The following is a 14,893-nucleotide window of genomic DNA, read 5'->3' as shown; positions in this document are numbered from 1 at the left end:
GGAAAGCCTAAAGAGGACCCTGCAGTGAAGCCACTTAAATGCAACAGTGAACAAAAAGCTATCTATCTTCTGGTACATATCATATTATTATTGCCTTCTCACTTCCCTTCTGCAGTGCCATTCATTATTTAACATTATCATTTCCTGGCTTCCCTCCCCCCCCCCCCCCTATGCATTTCTTCGTTTAAAAAAAAATCTGAGTTGTTGCCTTTATTGGTGGATGTTGTGGACATTCTTTTCAGTCATTCAGGCTAACCCACTTTTCTATCACTGGGACAGAACAGCAAAATAGTATGATACATTCTTTACCTAGAGAACTGATGTAAACTGACTTCAACTCCCTAAATGTAAATGTGAAATATTAAATGTTAACATTAACGAAAATATCTATCCAAGGTCTAATTGTAGTTGATGCTTAAAAGGTACAGTCCATCCTCCATATCCATGATTCTGTATCCATGGATTTAACCATCCACAGCTTAACATATTTTCTGCAAATTCAGAAAAAAAAATCTTGATTTTTGTCATTTTACCCCATTTTATTACCCCATTGTATACATTGGGACTAGAGCACCTACGGATTTTGGTATCCACAAGGAGTCCTGGAACCAAACCAAAGATACCAAGGGTCCACTGTAATGTCAGAACTGTTGTGCATAAGCTATCATTTGCATGAATCAGTTTCCCATGTGTGTGTTTTTCTCACCATGCCAACGCAAGACTCCATTTTTACAGTGAGTACTCTGGGAGGAAAACAGCTCAAGCCACATGGGAAATGATTTCTCATAAACAGCTTGCCACGTGAAACTGCCTCTTCATTGAAAATAAGTAGTCATCATAGTGAAACTGTAATGGATATTCAAATCCAGAAAAACAGGCTATGTTCTTCTCTGCAAACATGAAGAGACCAGCTGAAAAAACACTTATTTGAGTCATGCACCACTTGATGTGTGTGTGTGTGTGTGTGTGTGGATTTTGTTCACAGAACTAGAACCACCTACAGAATGAAGTCCACTTCACTGTGCCATACATTCCTGCCTCTTGTTAGCATGCCATTCATCAGTAAGATCAGTCCCACTTATAATGTAAATATATTTTAATTACATGGGTGGGGGGGGGAGTGCTTGCACTGTATTACTTGTGAGATAGTTTCTTACCCCAATATGAATTCCAAAGCACTGCATTTTGTTAGGTCATTTTGTAGCACCTTTGAGATTCAGGCCCTTTACAGACCGGCCTGAAAGGCCAGTCTGGGAGTAGAATCAGAGTGTAGCATCCTCATGACGCAAGGCTGACTCCACCCCCCCCCCCCAGGTGCCCTGATGCCATGTGCCACTCCACATGGCACTTTTTGCGGCTCCTTTTTGTATCCTAAAAAGGCCGAATCAGGGACACAGTGTGAAGTTGCTGCGGCCTAGATCCGGCTTAAAAATGGGCAGCTGTAGGCAGTCCCTTTGGCGCAGTCTGTCAAGCCCCTAACTGAATGAAAGAAGTTGGCAGCATGAGCTTTCATAGACTTCAGTCTACTTCCTCAGATGTAGTAGACTGAAGTCTACGAAAGCTCATGCTGCCAACTTCTTTGTTTCAGTTAGTCCCAAAGGTGCTACACGATCTCTCTACGATATTTCAATTTCTTTTAAATGGGATCAGTCAACTCCTACTGCCACATCTGGTAAAATTCACTACAGTGAACCAAGAAAATGACATGGGACGTTTTTGTCACAGTAGGCTATACTGACTGTAACAAATAAGGATCCCATTGAAAATATAAATTGATTTGTTGTAGCATTATTTTGTTCCAGCTGTTTTATGTTTGTTTTATAAAAGGTAAAAGATTTTGAACCAGGTCTCCAATCTGTTAAGGTCATTTTGAAGTCTATTCCTGTCCTCTGGGGTATTAGATACCCCTCCTAATTTTGTGTGATCTGCAAATTTGATAAGCATGCCCTCTATTCCATCATCCAAGTCATTTATAAAGATGTTAAATAGCACTAAGCCAATGACAGAACCCTGTAGCACCCCACTGGTCACTTCTCTCCAGGATGAGAGAGCTTTTTTGCAAGAATATCATGATAGACCTTGTTAAAGGCCTTACTGAAATCAAGATTGGCTACATCGACAGCATTCCTTTCATTTACCAAGCTTGTAACTATAACAAAAAAGAGTAAGATTAGTCTGGCATTACTTTTTTATAATTTTGAGAAACCCATGTTGACTTTTAGTGATCATGCCATTCCTTTTCAATTGCTTAGACACTGTCTGGTTAATGATCTGCTCTAGCTTCTGGTATTGATGTCAGGCTGACTGGACAATAATTATTTGGGTTTTTTTTCCCCATTTTAAACATGGGAACATTTGCACTCCTCCAGTCTGCTGGGACTTCTCCTGTTCTCAAGGAGTTCTCAAAATTTATTGCCAGTTTTTAAACTACATACTCTTGAATGTAGTTCATCTGGCCCTGGAGACGTGAGTTCATACAGAATACCCAGGTATTTCTGTAGTACCTCTTTAACTGTTCTGTACTACATTGCCCCTACTGCCTCTTGTGCTCCATACAGGCTGAGAACTGTTTTCCTTTTGGGTAGATCTGCCTTTTCTCCATCTCTAGTTAGAATTTTGCCATCTTCTCAACACATTGACCCTACCATTTCCTTGTTCTTCCTTTTATAGCACTAGCACTAGCAATTGAACTTACGTTTCTATACCACTTTATAGTGCTAAACACTCTCTAAGTCATTTACAATGTGTCAGCAAGGTGCCCACAACAAGCTGGGTATTCATTTTGCCAACCTATGAAAGGATGGAAAGCTGAGCCAACCTGGAGCCCTGCAGAAACAAGCTCATAACGTTTTGGCTACAGTACCAGCATTTAACCACGGCACTATCAGTGCTTTTTTGCTATGGATATAACTTTAAAAGGCCCTTTTTAATTGTTTTTAACCTCCATAGCAAGACTCTGCTTGTTCTGTGCTTTAGCTTTTCTGACTTTAGCCCTACGTAATTTTTAATTCAATACTGCATCCAAAGTGGGCTTATATCCACAAAAGCTCATGTGAAAATAAAAACCAGTTGGTCTAAAGGTGCTCCCCCCCCCACACACCTCCCTTTTTCTTCCTCCTTTTTATGGTGCATGATAAATGGCTGAAATATGGAGGAACTGTTTACAACTGTTGATCTAGAAGAGCTGGCTTACTCCTGTGAAAGTGAATGTGAACGTGCAACATCTGAATTGGCTGCTGAAGCTCTGCTGGCTAGCCCCTGGCTAATATGTTTTGAAAGTCTGAACTGATTTCCTTAAATCTTACATGCCAGTGCTGCTGTCTTTTATTTCCGCATTCACAAAATCAAATTCTTTTTAACCTGTGTTTCTGCAGTGCTTTTCTTCTCTTCCAAATGGAAAGGAAATTGATTAACAATCTGTGGCTTACTACAAGGTCTACAATGGTAGAGAATCTATCTGCAAATTCAATTTTTAATCCATAGGTTGCCTCTAAAAGTGAGTATATTTTGAAATATATTTCACTCATGCAGAGAACATCAGGAAATTTAAGGGAACCATAGGATCAAACTTGAAGTGCTGGATAAATCCCAACAAGCTTCCCAGAAGCAAAAAGAAGCCTGCAGTCATAAAGCTTCTTCCAGTTATTGCTGCATGAAGATAACAATGATGAACGAAAAGATTTTATTGCTGGTGAGCTCAAACAAGCCAAGTTCTGGTTGGTAATAAAAAGGACAAATGTATATACACACTCTAAGCAATATGTAAATGCCTCAGATTTCCTGCAGCTTCTTATGATTTTTTTAACAAGCAAGAATCTTAAGGTTATTAACTCACTGGAACTCTTTACCTTCTGTATTACTTGCTCAAATTTCTGACTGTTGCTACTGATTACTGAATAAATACAATGATTTTAACATTTTTCTTACCATCATAAATTCAAGGAAGAAAAGAAGTTGAAAAAGTAATAGTGGTGACATAAAGTATGTTAATAGCTGTTATTGCTTTATCTTGTCAGCCTCAGTCATCCTGATAGATACAATTGCAGACTGTTGCATCATAACCTTTCTCTCACACTAGACTGCACAGCATGTTGGAGATAAGAGTGACCTCCAAGGTCATCTGATCCAATCCTTTACACTGTGGAAAGATTTATGGGTCACAGACAATTCCTGGTAATCATTCATCTAGTATCTCCTAAAAAAAAATCAATACCAAAATTTCTTAGGTCATGTTTTTCTATAGCTAGGGTTGCCATAAGTGAGGACCTCCAAACCAGGACAAATGTAGGACAAATGCAGGACAACATTTTCAAATGTAGGACACATTTTTAAAAAATGGAGGACACGCAAAAAAATTGAGGCTTTTTTAGAAATGTTAATATAAATGCATGTTTCTTAGGCATGATCAAAATGGAGGACATTTTGACATTATTCGTAGACAGATCACGGAAATGTACTTCCCTTTCTGGCCACCCCCCTCTCCCCATTCCAAACAGCACATTTGAGCATTGAACATGGCTTTATTTTAACATTGCCTCTTGCATATTTCAGAGGCTTATTCCACAAACAAACCCTTTGGTCAAGGGACTTTGGTTTTTCTTCATTTTGACTTGTTTTGTCTGTATTCCTCCCCACTAAATAAAGGAGACATGAAATGGAGTTAATGGGTACAAGTTGTTCAACAAAAAAGTCTTGTGAGACTCTGTAGGCAAGAGGTGAACCATGTTAAGAACTGCATTAAGCACACTTAGGCTGCTGCCACACTGCTTTCACTCTCATCACTCCATCCTATGGAATCCTGGGATTTGTAGTTTGTTGTGGTGCCAAGGCTGGGCTTTGAAATCTCAGGCATAAGAGAGGCAAAAGGCTTGGGCTGCATCTACACTGGAGAAATAATCTGGTTTGAGACTGTCTTGCCTGAATGCTATGGAATTCTGGGAATGGTGGTTTGTTCCCGCACCACAGCAGAATGGCAGTTAACCCCTGGAAAGCTCTCTGACCAAGGTGACCAATGCCCTCACCCCAAAATGTAGGGCAACCAAGCAAAAAAATGTAAATAAAAGCTAAAAACACCCATGTAATTATAAATCCATGCTTCTTAGCCATGATCCAAATGGAGGACATTTTGAAATGTGACAGAAGAGGACATGTCCTGGAAAAGGAGGAGGATGTCTGGTCACCTTGTCTCTGGTCCAAAATACACTGCAGAAATAAAACAATGCTGGACTGAAATGCCCAGAGTTCCTCACCAAAGCTGCATCCACACTGAGGAAATAATCCAGTTTAAGAGTGACTTAACTGTCCTGGGTTAGTGCTGGGGAATGCTGGGAACTGTAGTACATTGTGGCCCCAGAGCTATCTCTGACAGGGAGTCCCATAACCCTCCAAAGGTAGTTGAACAGCAGTGCCCAGAATGCCTCCCCAGGTGCATCCACACTGAGGAAATGGTCCAGTTTGAGACTGCTCAGTGCTGGGGAATCCTGGGAATTGTAGTCTATTGTGGCCTCAGAGCCATGACTGACAGAGAAGTCTCAATGTCTCCCAAACACTCGCATTCCCAGGATTCCCTAGCACTGAGTTAAAGCAGTCTCAAAGTGGGTTATTATTCCTGCAGTGTGTGTGAGAGATATAAAAGTTAGGGACTGGATTCATTTGGAGGATCTGTGTGTCCAAAACACACTGCTTGGACTGCCAGGGCTCAGTGCTATGGAATCCTGGGAATTGTAGTTTATTGTGGCACCAGAGCTCTCTGACAGAGAAGGCCAAATGCCTCACAGACCCCAGAATTCCAGAGCATTGAGGGGTCTCAAAGTGCAGGGGGGGGGGGAGAGAAAAGCCAGGGAGTGTGAATGAGCTCTGAGAGGAGGAGGAGGAGGAGGAGGAGGAGGAGGAGGGAGGGAGCCAAGGGAAGTGGCCAGGACCACCAGAGGAGCCCCTGCTTTTCCTCATCATCGCAGCCTTCTCACTGCTGGCAAGAGGCTCTGCCCCCAGCCAGGCAATGCCTCCATTCAGTCTCCTTTTGTGAAAAGAGCTCTGGTGCCACAAGAAACTACAATTCCCAGAATCCCATAGCACTGAGCCATGGATGTTTAAGGGGGGGGGGTCAAACTATTTCTGCAGCCTTTGCTACCCCAAAGCCTTCTATTATTTACCAGCAACTTGCAAGGCAAAATCTCTTCCTTCCAAGCCCTTGAAAACCAACCCAAGTGGAGGGCTGATTTCTTCTTTCCCATTGGTCAGCTTTGGGAAAAATTTGCATATTACAAGGAAAGGTGTTCAGGGCCTCAAAAACGACCCTGTGATAAAGAATTACAACAATACTGAGTGGTAGACATTTAAAAGATGAGGCATTTAGACTCCCAGTGAAACAGGAACGATTGATGGCCTTTTTTTCTTTGCTCACTGTAACCTGAAAGTAATGGCTTTTGCAGGGTATATATACCAAGTGGGCTGGCAATAGCTCTGAGTGGCAGATGTCTTTAAGACCTGCTCTCTAGGCTAAGGGCGGCGGGGAGGGTGGCACACAGCCATAGGGAGGGCTGGAGCTGCCTCCAGGGCCTTGCTGGGGGGGGAGGTCCCGGGGGAGGGGCCAAACCGGGGCGGGACCATTTGGCCCCGCCCCAAACCGGGAAAGTCCCGCCCCCAGGCGGGATATGGCAAGCCTATCTATAGCCCAACTGCTCTTATAGTTAGAAAGGTCTATAGCCCAACTGACAATATTTTTTCATATGGTGGCTGCTTCAAAAGGTATTGTGAAACATATAGCAGCTTAATATATGGATTGCTATCACTACATTAAAAGTCTCTATAACCTGTAGCAATGTAAACTATCCCAGCAATAAAGTAATGCCCATGCTAAGCCATTTACACCTGCCTGCTCATGGGAGCCAAAATGTACAACATTGCAGGTCCACATCAGTTGGCATGGTTATTGTGTCCTGTGGGGAAAATGGACCTTAAACAGTTGCCCTCCACATCTGCAGCTTTTACTTTTGCAGATTTGATTATTCATAAATTTGATGAATACATTTTCTCCAGAAATCTCGCGGTCCTCCAGTGCAAATCTGCTAGAAATTTACTATAAAGTCATGCTGGAAGCCCTAGAGATTCCTAGAGAAAACACTTCTGTAGGCATTTGGAAGTTCTCCAGTGGAATTCTGTGGTCAATTTCTGCTGGATGTTGACCAGAGAGTTGTGCTGGAGGATCTAGAGCAGTGGTTCCCAACCTGTTAGCCGGGACCCCTTTGGGGGTCGAATGACCCTTTCATGGGGGTTGCCTAAGACCATTGGAAAACACCTATTTAATTACAGTTATGAAGTAACAATGAAAATAATTTCATGGGTTTGGGTCACCACAACATGAGGAACTGTATTAAAGGGTCGTGGCATTAGGAAGGTTGGGAACCACTGATCTACAGATTCCTAAAGAGGTGTTCTCTCAGGAAAAATAGTTTTTTTTATTTGAGGTTTTTTCATTTTTACAGGAGTCCTGTGCGCCTAACCCCAGTAAATGTGGAAGGCCCATTGTATGCAGGAATTTGCTTGAAGATCATGGGCACCATCCCTGATCCTTTCTTCAGTAGCATCAGATGACAGTTGTACTTCATGTCTATATTAAAGTGTTAACTATCTATGCACATCTATGCAGCCTTCTAAAAGTCTTATTTTCTGTAATGTTATATTATTATTATTAGTATCATCAACTGCTAACAGTTTGGCACTTACCTTGACTAAACCCCATTTGAAGCTTGTCAGCCATTTCCAAACACATTATTCCCTCTATATCAAGGAAGACAAATGTGTATTGATGTCAGCTTCCACAAATGCATGGTTTGATGTAGATTCACAGGTTAATGCATAGGATGATGCTCATCTGGGCCTCAATGAATGAATGAGTGCTTTTATGTAAATAGTAAATGTACTTTTCTATCAGTGATGTGTGATTAGCTGTATACATCTAGAACTGTAGCAGGGCCAGGATACACAGAATAAATACACATAATAATTTTGTGTGTAGCTTTTTAAGCAACTGGGTAATTTGTTCCTTCTCAGTTTCTTTATATACCTATTTTCTGCCATTTTAAATTACATTAATACCTTATGGAAAGTTAACGTTCCATAATATTAATGTTAATATGCCACACCTATCATTAATATTTTCTAATGGAGGGATGGCAAACCTTCAGCCCATTAGGCCTGCAAAACCCTTCAATGATGACCCTCCTCTTGAAGATGCCTCTCCTTCTCAGAAAAGAGAGAGGGGGTGTAACACTTTTCTTTCATATTACTGGCTCCATCATACTTAATTGTTTGGCCTGTCAGAACAAAAAATGTCAAATTGTCTGTCAGAAAAGACAGCTGCAATTGTCTTAGTGTAAGGAAGCAGAAACATACAATTTTAGAAGCATTCATTATTGCATTTCTCTGCAACAGCACAAAGGTGCTGCTTTATAATAATAATAATAATAATTATTATTATTATTATTTGTATACCGCCCTGTGGCGAACCAATCCGGGCGGTTGACAACAGTAAATATAACAAGAGTAAAATATAAAATTAAAAACATTATAATCCCTCCCCTCCTTAAGAAAGTACTGTATTAAAAAATATGACAGATTAAAAACACAATATCAAAACATAAAACATAATTAAAACAAACTAAAAACCCTGGTGTCCCTCTGGAGATCCTCAACCATCACTAAAGATGGGGCCACGAGAGGAAAGAGGGGATCAGGGAGCCCGGGCCGGGATGGTTAATCTGGAAAGGCCTGCCGGAAGAGATCCGTCTTGACAGCTTTTTTAAAGCTGTCTAATGATGTCAGCTGACGGATCTCATCCGGCAGGTCGTTCCAGAGTTTGGGGGCGACAGCAGAGAACGCCCTCTGGGAGGTCGCCGCAAGCCTAGATTTTAGAGGCTGCAGTAAGTTCCTCCCAGAGGACCGGAGAGCGCGGGGAGGATTATACGGGAGGAGGCGGTCCCTGAGATAGCTTGGACCCAAGCCATTTAGGGCTTTAAAGGTGATAACCAACACCTTGTACTGGGCCCGGAAGCTGATAGGCAGCCAGTGGAGGGACCTCAAAACCGGAGTAATGTGGTCCCTCCTAGATGTTCCTGAGACAAGCCTGGCTGCCATATTTTGTACCAGCTGAAGCTTCCGAACCAAGCACAAGGGTAGCCCCAAGTAGAGTGCATTACAGAAGTCAAGGCGTGAGGTTACCAGTGCGTGCACAAGTTTCGAGATCCCTTACTTCCAGAAAAGGGCGTAGCTGGTGTATCAGCCAAAGCTGATAGCAGGCACTCCTGACCGTCGCATTTACCTGATTTGTCATCAGGAGCGACGAGTCAAGGAGCACCCCCAGACTGCGAACACAGTCACTGGAGGAGAGTGTGACCCCATCCAGTACTGGAGGTTGCAACCCAATTCTTGGTTTTGGGGCCGCTACTGTGAGCACCGCCGTCTTATCTGGATTCAGTTTCAATCTGTTTTTCCTCATCCAGCCCATTACCGCTTGAAGACGTTCATTGAGAGAAGAGATGCCATTGGAATTCGAGGCCGACGAACAAGACACGGAGAAATAGATTTGGGTGTCATCAGCGTACTGATAACACCCAGCACCATAACTCCGTATTATCTTTGACTCCATGATCCTGCATGCTCTCTTCCACATGGTCTCCATAATCCTGCCTTCGTACCCAGCATGCCTTTGAGTTTTTGTTTTTATTTTAAACACAATTGAGTAATGATGGCAATGTGATGTAATAAAAAATTAGAAAGAAAAGAAAAGAAATAGAAGAGGAAAAGAAAAAAGCCTTCTTGGGAACATGAGGGGGGAGGGAAAGAGAGTGGAAGAGGAGTAGAATTATGACCCCTGACATCATTTGACTGCCAGCATATCAGAACTGCAGCAGAAGGGACCTATCACACCTGAAGCCATAATAAGAAAGCAATAATATTGGGAGCCAATGACAGGTTTTCTTATCAATGAAAAGGTGTGCTCTACTAACACTTGAAATGCAAAGCAGCAATGAGGGAGACACAATGTCATGTGATAAGAATGCCCAAAGACACTATTATCCATCTTTAATTCTGATTTAAAAGTCTTGTGTGGTGATCTGCTATTTGTGCATACTCATACTGTATGTGTGAATATGTGTGTATACAGACATGTATGCAAGTCTAACCCGCTAATAATTTTATTCAGTGAGGAGAAAGATGAAGAAGTGAAGTCAATTTGGCATTTATGATTTAAAATTTCTGTTTTATGTTTCAGTGGTTCATCCTGCATACATGCTATTTATGGATAGATTTTAATTCCTAATGTACCCCCCCCCCCCAATATGACTATGTCGAAATTCACAGACATACACACATGCATAAACACACACACTACTGAATTATTTGGGGGGGGGAATGTAAGGAAGAAAGAAAAAGAAAAAATTAATCTTTTCCTGACAATCAATCCTATGTTTAGACCTTTATTAGACTGCAATCCTTGCACCTTTTGCCTCTTTAAGTAGGTGCCTCAAAGTACTTTTGATCAGAAGTTGAATTAATAGCACAATTACTGTAGTTAGGTATATGCTAAGGTAAATTCAGGGGTTCAACTCCACACTGGAGGTAACCATAGATGAAGCATCATATGGACAAATTAAAGAATGTCAAACAGTCAAGTATTCTGTAGTTCATATTTTTATGTATTAAATAAAGTTTTGTAACACCAAGTCTCAATAACAGCATCTTTTTTTTAAGAATCGGAAAGAAATGCAAAAGCATTTTACAAATATGACACATACTTAATTTATTTATTTTCTCCTTTTCTCCCTATACAGAATCCAAGGATCCCTTATTCTTCCTTTGTCTTTTTATAAATTTAGCTGCAGACTTTATTTTTTGTCAAATCACAGCTTTCCTGAATATCTGAACTGGATAATTGTGAAGCGAAGTAGACCATTCCTTTGCACTGCCATTCAAATGGTGTCAGAGTGCAGCATTTTGATGCTGCATGCTCTGAAGCTGCCCAGAAGCCACATGTGGGCCAGCTTCTGGGCACTTTGGCAGCATGGTGTTTAGGTGCCACATGCCGCAGAAGCACTGTAAAGCCACGGCGAGAGGTGGGGAAGCTGGCTTTTTGCACTGGCAAAAAGGTGGATTGGGACCACAGCATGTGGTTGCCATGGCCCCAATCTGGCTTTCTCAGGGGTGACCTGTTTTGCCCCTTAGCTTTAGGGACTCTACAAATCACAACTTCAAAATATTTTGCAATTCTGGTTTGTAGGGAGTACCTCACTATGGCCTGTTACAGACAGCCAAAATAAAGCTGCTTCGAGTCACAGTAGAGATATGGTGTTTCAATGATGCATGCGTCCTAAGAGTTCAGAAGTTGCACCAAAGCCACACTCCAGCCCTAAGGACTGGAGCGTGGCTTTGGTGTGGCTTCTGGACTCTTAGGACGCATGCATCATTGAAACACCATACCTCCACTGTGACTCGAAGCAGCTTTATTTTGGCTGTCTGTAACAGGCCTATAACTTCTTAGTATTAACAAACTGTCGCGTCTTCTTCTGCCAGACATGCAAGGGGAGAAGAGAGATTGAGGTCATTGTTTGCGGTAAGCACATTTAATTGGACCAAGAATTCTATGTCTGAATGAAGCCAATGTTGGAAGGAAAAACTGCCATCAATGTTTTCTCTTTTTTTCTTATCAAATTATCACCTCAGAGATAAAACAGCTGGAAAAAGAAACCAATAATGTGTCCATAACATGCAGCACCACAGATTCAAATACAGGTTGAGCTTCCCTTATCTGAAAAACATGGAACCAGAAATGTTTTGGATTTCAGATTTTTTTCAGATTTCAGAATACCTGTATTTGTACATATGAACATAATGAGATATCTTTGAGATGAGACCCAAGTCTGAACACAAAATTAATTTATGTTTCATATACACATAGTCTGAAGGTAATTTTCTACAATATTTTTGATAATTTTTAAAATAATAAAATTATTTTAAAATTAATAAAATTATTCATTTATAAAAGTATAATTAATCATTTTGTGTATGAAACAAAGTTTCTGTACACTGAACCATCAGAAAGCAAAGGTGTAACCATTTGGGCCGTCCATTAAAAGTTTTTGATTTTTGGAATATTTCACATTTTGGAATTCCAAATATGGAAGACTAAGCCTGTATGATAAAAATTTGCTCCACAAATTAATTACAGTTCTGGTCAATTAATCTACCTATTAAAGTTAGAATTGCAGCTTTAGTTGTAAATCACTGCAAAGTCAGATTTTAGTTGCAGGACTGGACCACACATATGAACTTCACCAGAATCCCTAGTAAAGTTAGCAAAGCCACTTGACAGAAACCAGGTGATCTCTAACATCAGAGATCTACAGGTTTAGTATGAAGCATGTATCAGTGGTCTTAAAAGTTCAGCTCTAAAATTAGTGAAAATTTCATTTGTTTGGGCTTAAAAACAAACAAACAAAAAATCCAGCTCATAAAGAAACCAATAACAGCATGCTACCGTTGCTAAGTGCCTGGAAATTCTGCATCAGGACATCAAAAAAAGATTAAGCTTGCTTAGAAATAAAAGGAAATACTCAAAAAGCTTCTTACTTGCTCTCGATTTTGAATGCTTAAGGTAAACAGCAACCAATTTTTCAAACTTCACTTCACAATAGAGAGCTGCAAATGAGCGTGTTTTCTTGTATCCAGTTTAAATAATAGGATTCATGATAAAACAATAGAATGTTTGCAACACAGTGCTGTAGATACTGTATTTACCTGTATAAAAGTTTAAACATGGATGCTGAAATATTAGACTTACTCAACACAGCTGTTAATGTTCCAGTTCCAAAAATGATCTTCTAAAAATGGTAGGCTTACATGAGAAAAACTCTAGTGAGGAGGAAGTAATCTCATATTGGTAGAAAGAATGAGCTGAGCTGTAGGGGTTTACAACACAATGCTTCTTGGAAGCTCAGGATGACTGTTTGACATTTCATTTTCTGAGAAGTCTAAACAACCACAATGAATTTACAAATGTAGGCATGCCACACTGTTAAATTTCATTTCACGCTCAGTAAGCAAACATTACCAAACTGTCGTCCTCAGTCTTTTTAGCTAGAAATCTTGTTGCTAATAAAGATTTGACCTTGAAATATTTCACAGATGGATAAATTGGCTTAATTTGCTACTCACACTTCTACAGAATCTGCTAGCCAGCAAGGCAAGGTTACATTCAAATAAATCTCTTCCTCCCTCCCCTATATCTCTCTTTCTGTCTCTCTCTCGCTCTCACACACACAGACACACAATTAGTGTATGACTTTGCTAAGTAGTACATCAAATTGGAAAATACATTTTTAAAAAGAGCTTTAAAGTGAATGCATTATAACAGAATAAACTTTGCATTTCTGCAGTCAAAGAACACAAGTGGCTTTAGCAGATCCCTGTTCATCCCTGTAGATCCCTGTTCATTAGTTTTTGCTTGGAGTGCAGCTACACATCAAAACAAAAAATTGCATGTCCTATTTACTCAAGGGATATTTATGCTATCTTAGCCTACCAGCACTTCATTTGGAATACTGCACCCCAGCAGCAATGCAAATTTAAAAAGCAAATATACAAGAATAGAATATCTGCTTATTTGCATTACTCTGTAATTGAGTTTAATCCCATATAACTTCAAGATGCATTATAGTGGTGCAATCCATTTATATTTCCTCACTATAGTTACAAAGCCACAGATTTAATCCACTTATATATTAAATAATTATATGCAATTATCAAAATGTACAGACATAAGATAAACAACATAATATAGAACAATTGTTTAAAAGATCTTGGAACTGGTATGTTATATTTTAGCAAAGTACCATTGTTTATTTCAGATATGTATATAGACCAGAATCCTGCATAGGTTTTATCTATATGCAAGCATCACATTTATGTGGCTATGCACTGAATCCTGGAATGACCCTCTCATCTTCACTTATTGGATAAGTAGCAGCTGCTGCGATGACCAGAGGTCTATTCCCCTGTTGCTCCAAAAGCAGCTGGCTGCTGTTTCCTCACCCTTCTGTAAATGATCCCCATTGTGACAGGCAAAACAGGGTCCCTGTCGCAATTCTCATCACTCACATGAGAGTGGTGGGAAAGGCAGCCAGCTGCTTCCTGACCTACAGAAAAATGGACATCTGTGGATTACAGCATCTGTTTCTGAGTAAATTGAGTTTGGGGAAATTTGCTGTCCCTACACAGACCCTAAAATAGGGACCATGAATATGTAAAAGTCATGAGCACGTGTAACTTCAGAATATACATTCATAACCGTGATACAGAATTCCTGCCATACTATTTCAAACCATGCTAAATGAAACCACTGACCAATCTAGCTTAGTCTATATCCGAGGTAAGAACCACATAGCCTTCCAAAGATTGCTGAAGTGCAAGTCCTAGCAAGTGCAACATGAGCAGCCAGTGGCTCCATTAACACAGATGTGGTAAATCCATTGTCAGCTTTACTGCTCCTCCTCCTGAAGTGGTTTCAAATTGTATCAGAGCTTTCCCACTACTATATCTTATTCCCAAAAGAGGTTCAGCACTGGAAGATCTTCTGTATAACAAGGAACAGCTTCATGAAGAACGTGGGGGATGGGGGGAGTGCATTCAGTGCCCCAGTGGTATAATGTCTCAGGTTCTCCCTGAGCCTTACCCAGCATAATCATGGCTGAGTAATACTGGGATTCACAGTCTAACAATATCTGGAGTATAGCACCACACCCCAGTTCTGTTGACAGCAGCTTTCCAAGATTTCACACTGAAGTCTTTCCTAGCAATCCCTTGATATACTAAGGATTTAACCTTGTTACCTGATTAA

The 14,893-nt window shown here is 40.6% G+C and overlaps 1 protein-coding gene across 1 annotated transcript in view; it reads right to left on the bottom strand.

The window, feature by feature from the left end:
- Window positions 1-14,893, bottom strand: part of GRIP1 (glutamate receptor interacting protein 1) — a 435,209-nt gene that overhangs the window by 309,441 nt on the left and 110,875 nt on the right. The window lies entirely within an intron of this gene.

This window comes from Sceloporus occidentalis, unplaced genomic scaffold (assembly GCF_023333645.1).
Source record: "Sceloporus occidentalis isolate IW3139 unplaced genomic scaffold, rSceOcc1.0.p SCAF_5, whole genome shotgun sequence".
In the NCBI taxonomy this organism is placed as follows: domain Eukaryota; kingdom Metazoa; phylum Chordata; class Lepidosauria; order Squamata; family Phrynosomatidae; genus Sceloporus; species Sceloporus occidentalis.
Note: the sequence above shows the minus strand (reverse complement) of the source record. Positions and strands in the feature narration are given on the sequence as shown.